This window comes from Ailuropoda melanoleuca, chromosome 1 (genome assembly GCF_002007445.2).
Source record: "Ailuropoda melanoleuca isolate Jingjing chromosome 1, ASM200744v2, whole genome shotgun sequence".
Taxonomy (NCBI): Eukaryota; Metazoa; Chordata; class Mammalia; order Carnivora; family Ursidae; genus Ailuropoda; species Ailuropoda melanoleuca.
Window position 1 is genome coordinate 179,672,344 of NC_048218.1, and position 5,601 is coordinate 179,677,944.

Here is a 5,601-nt window from a genome sequence, read left to right on the forward strand (position 1 = left end):
GATGGGAAAGAAGAGTTATAATAAAGGAAATAAAACATCAGAAGAATAAACATTAGAAATTGGTAATTTACACACAAGGTTCAGTAAGTTCTAGTGTAGCCAGAGCTGTTATGATGATTTCATATTTCAACTATTATTCAATTCAATGTATATTGGAAAATTATAACTAGGACATTAACTTCATAATTGTGCAAATATTATCAGACAAAGGCTATAAGAGGTAGTGAGCTTATTTAAACTAGAAACAGACCATGCTAGTTACTCAACTGATTTAAATAAAATCATTAAGTAATAATGAAGGAGTAATATAAACAAAGCAACAATCATGAAGGCCCTATGCAAGTGACCAAGGCTCACTGGTCTAGAGCATTAGGCCTTGTCTAAAGGACTCTGGATGATAAAATGAGCATGTAGGAGGAAATCAGAGGACATGTACATCTATGTTATTTTGTTTTTTCTTAGTTCTGAGCAGGTAAAAATAAAATGTATTTTTGTGTGAAATAATTCTTTCAGCAAGGTGTATATATATTTTATATATATATAAATTTTATGAATCTACAAATATATGCTATTATAAATACATAAATATATATTTATAAATATATATAAATATGAAATTATATATATATATATATTTATGTAATCAGTCAATGAGAGGGAAACTGGGTAAAGGAGAGATCCATGAAGTTGCTGGAACCATGAAGAACATTCTCTGGTACGTAAACAGAAAGGAAAAAACTGGATATGGTGGAGGAATCACACAGCACTTACAAATCAGGGTAGTGGCTGAGGGTTCAGTATTATGGTGCTTTTCCTCGGGGTGGCCAGGAAGTTAGATAAGGGAGACAGTAAAGAGAAAGCTACTGTTTCAATAAAATAGAGATCTTCAATCAAAAGTATCTACAGCACTCCTTTGTCAACCACTGGAGAAAAGCACAGGATGGGACTTAGGTAGATGTTAGGGAGACATATGTTTAAAGGGTAAATAACCAGGAAAGAAGAGAAGAATCTTAACGCAGGAAGGCATGAATAAAAGTGATATTTTTCAGTGTTTAGGAAAAATGTGTGGAATTCTACGCATCGGTGGGAGACTTATTGATCATAATTTTTTTTGTAATAATCAGTGGACATATGTTGATTCAATGAATTAATTGTGAAACAAGGACAATAAACTACGTTCTTATAATCATACATAACATTTCAGAACACTAAAAAAAGTAATGTCTAAATGCTTTATACTAGGACAACAATAACTTTTCCATTCACACTCAGGTTAGGTTAAACTAGTCGTGCACTGTCATTCCAGTCCCTTGATACTTTAATAATTAGTATTAATGTGCAGTGGAATAGAGAAATGAATCATAAAGCCTAGAAAAGCAAACAATCTGCAACCAGAGACAGTCTTCACATTATACAAACTGACCTTTTACTTTTCATTTTTATTTTCTATTACAGAAAAATCTGTAATGCATTTCACTGCCTTCAATGAAATTAAAATAGAATTCATGGGATTTTGAAATCTGTTACTAACATTTAAAAAAATGTATCCTAAGTCCTTGCATACTTATAAATAGGTACTTTGAGACAGCTCAGGGAATACAACCATTTCAGATTTATTTAATTGGCTTGCAGACTTTCCCTTCTAAATAAGCCAGCATGCAATTAGTCAATGGCAAGTTTTCACAATAGTTTAACTGGAAACATTAAGGCATCAGCTTAAAACTCATTACACCAAGAGCTACAGCTGTCTGCTTTTCTGACTTGTTATTCATCATCATACCTACGATAGGCTCTTTTAAGTCACACTTCCTTTCACATTTACTAACTTAATGAGCCCAAGAAAATGAAAAAGAAATGAAGTTCTCTGAGAATCAGAATTACATTTCATAGAGCCAGGACTCTGAGTAATCTAAAATAAGAGCTGGCAGCAGAGGCTTGCCAGCTGTTACACATTCACCAGCCCAGCTACATTTTTCCCCCCTCTGGGCCCAATAGTTATAAAGGGCCACTCTTAACCTTATTTGGATTAAAATTTATGCCATTCACACAACAGGATTTCTTTTTAAATTCTGCACGTTCGTTTTCTGTATTCAGTACTTAGTTGAAACCAGAGATCTCTGATGTCCTGTCATATCTTAGGGATTATGAAGTGCTATCATAACACTGGAAAAAGAAATGAAGTTTGGCCTATTTGCTTGTCAGAATGAGGAGATAAAATTTAATCAATCTTTGTTATGAAAACCCTATAAATCAGTAGTTTTGGAACATCTGTTCTTTTCTATTTTTATATCAATTTACTTGTTTCTTAAAAAAAATTGTTAAATATTGCAAAGGTGTGTTAGGCTTCCCTGAAACAATTCTTTATTTGGAGATTCCCTAAAAGGATTCACAAGATTCAGCATATTTAAAATAGCAATGTAGTAAGGTTAGACAGCCCATCATAAGGAAAAGAGACACAGGCAGAATATAGAGGAATTCATGTGCAGGCTTCCTTATGCTCACTCCTCCCATGAGAGGTCACACAGAACATGCTCTTCCCCAACAGAAAATGCAGCAACATGCATGTGCTGTACCCAGGTGAACCCACCAGAGACATAGCATCCAAGGTTTTTATTGGGGGTTGGTTATGTAGACACTCTCTGCTTCGTATGTACCAAAATCCCAAACTCCCAGAAGGAACAAAGGTTTTCAACACAAACTACATTGTGTTGCATTCTGGGCATAGTAAACCATCCTTATCAGTCAGGGAATGGTGGGTAAACCCCTGAAATTCAAATTCTCAACCTGGCAAGCAGGCCTTTCTAAAGATAGAAGTCTGATATCTGCTATATTGATGCTCTCTTCACAAAAAGACATTTGCAATTATTTTTATTTACAAAAAAATTAAAAATGTAAATTCAGAGAGTAAAGAAAATATTTCTAAATAGATTTTTTATTTTTAAATTTTTTTAAAAAGATTAATTATTTATTTATCAGAGAGAGAGAGAGAGTGCATGCAAGCACAAGTAGGGAGAGCTGCAGGCAGAGGGAAAAGCAGGCTCCCCGCTGAGCAGGGACCTAATGAAGTTCGATCCCAGGACCCTGGGATCAATGACCTGAGCTGAAGGCAGATCCTTAACCAACTGAGCCACCCAGGCATCCCTCTAAATAGATCTTTTAAACAGTTAAAGCATTTGAGGAAAATCTGGATAATGTGCATTTCAACTTCAAAGTAAAAGAAAAAATTCTACCACAAAGGAATCTTTTTGTCCTTTCGAAAACACTTTGAAAAAATTATTAGTCCTTGTAGATAATTAAATTCAGCAGCATTTTCTAAATTTTCTTCTAAAATTTCTTCTAGAGTTGATGCCTTCCCCCACTGCTCATAGCTCATTTATAAATGGAACGTCTCATTATTTGGGGTATCCCTTAACTCAAATTTAAAAGCAGAGACTGAAAAATTCTACTTTTTCTAGTGTGTTTCACATTTAAGTATCCTAAGCACTGCCAAAAATCAGTAAAATGGTGCTGTGAGAATTGGCTTGACATTTTCTTATTCGGCACAAAATATTTAAATGGTTTTCTTTTTTTAATAATAATATTTTTTTATTATATTATGTTAGTCACCATACAGTATATCCCTAGTTTTTGATGTAATTCCAAAGGCAATTTGGATATCAAGCAAAAGTGTTTAAGGTTAATATATTTAAAATAATGAGATATGTGACCTTGAATATACACAAGTAGTCTTAAGACCATAGTCAGTGTTATTAAAATAGGCCAGGGGATTTTGTTATTGTTGTTGCTGTATTTTACAGCCTTATAAATGAAGACACAACCACATCTGAAATTTCAAGAGCGTCAGGTCAATGTGCTACCATTTTTCAAAGTTCTTGTGAACATGTGATTTTAGAAATTAACTTAATTGAACTCAGCATTAGCTTCTCTATTTTGATAACTTGGAAACTAGATATGTTAATCCATGTCACAGTGCATGGACCAAAGACCCTTTTCTTCATGGCATAAAAACACATAGGCTTCCCCTTGAAATAAGATGCCACTATATAAAAGAAAAATGGGTAAATCTTGAAAGATGAAGTATTTACCAAAAACAGACTGTGTTAACCCTATGTAAGATTATTTTAAACTAGAAAAACTAAGATCATGTTAATGGGCAAGTTTAAATTGCCTGTTTTACTTCCAGCCAATTAGCCAGCAGGTTGGGGGCTGGAGGACATTATCTTAATAACGGAATATTAGAATTTATGATTCCTTTTGTATATCTGACTTTAATGCATATGTCCTTGACCTTATGGTACCATCACTGAGTAAATACATCCTTACTATTAAATGGCATTACCTATATAGGAAGTTACTTGGTTATAAATCAAGCCCTGTACTGTGGAGGCTGTATTTGTATGACTTTTGATGTAGGGTCATTTTTCAAGTTTCTAAGTATGTTTGCTATGTGTGTCCCAGTTAGGGGTCAGAGTTTCTTGGGTGGAGAACTGAACCCTCCTAGATTTTCTCCCAAGACCCCTGATGAGGTCCATTTGGAGCACAAGCTCTAAATGTGACACAATCCATCTGCCCAATTTTCTTGATGTGGTAGCATTCAACATGTAATTGTATGTATACAAAGCATTTCCTCAATGCTATGTAACACAGTGCCTGACATACAGGAAAAGCTTAATAATATTTATGGAAGGAAATTCTTGAAGAAATTATAAAATTTAACACATCTGAATATATGGTATTACATTAAGCATGGTAATTTGTTTATTTTAAAACAGACTGATCTATATTCACATTCATACTCTGTTACTTGATAGCTTTATGGCTAGGATAATTTAAAATAATAATAACAACAATAAGAATAATAATAGTATAAAAACCTTTCTATAGCATTTACTAAGTGCCAGGCACTCTTCTAATTATTTTGTATATATTAGCACATTAATTCTCACAACGCTAAGAGTACATATTATCATTTCCCCCATTTACAGTTAAGAAAACCAAGATACAGAGAGGTTAAGTAAATTGTCCAATGTCACACAGCTAGTAAGTAGCAGTTTTGTCTTGCTCCTTCTCTAAGGATATGTTGCTTAACTTTCCTGAGTCTCTGTTTCTCTACTGTAGGAATACGAAGATAATAACCTCACATTGTTCTTGTAAACAAATAACCTAATAACAGAAACAAAATGCCTAAAAGTATTGGTACAAAATGAGGACTCAATGCATGAGACTTCCTTTCCTCCTTCTTTTTGGTGGCTGCCCTACCCAACAGCTTGGTGAACATTTAAAAACACCAATCAACAGCTCCCAGAAACTAATTTTCTCTAGGCTAAAAGGACCTAGGTCCTCTAAAAATTCAAAGAGGAGTCAAAGAAAAGCTTTCTTAAAGATTAACAGACATCTGAATTTCACATATTGCATAAGTGTGTTAAGGGATAAGAATTTAAGATACCAGGTTCTCCAGTCCTTGGCATCACCACCGCTTTTCATCAACAGCATCACCGCCCCAGCCCTCCCCTGACCCAAACCCACATTCTTTCTGAGACCATCGCCCTATGACATGAGTGGCACACATTGGCTTGAGGCACAACTAACACAGCTGCATGC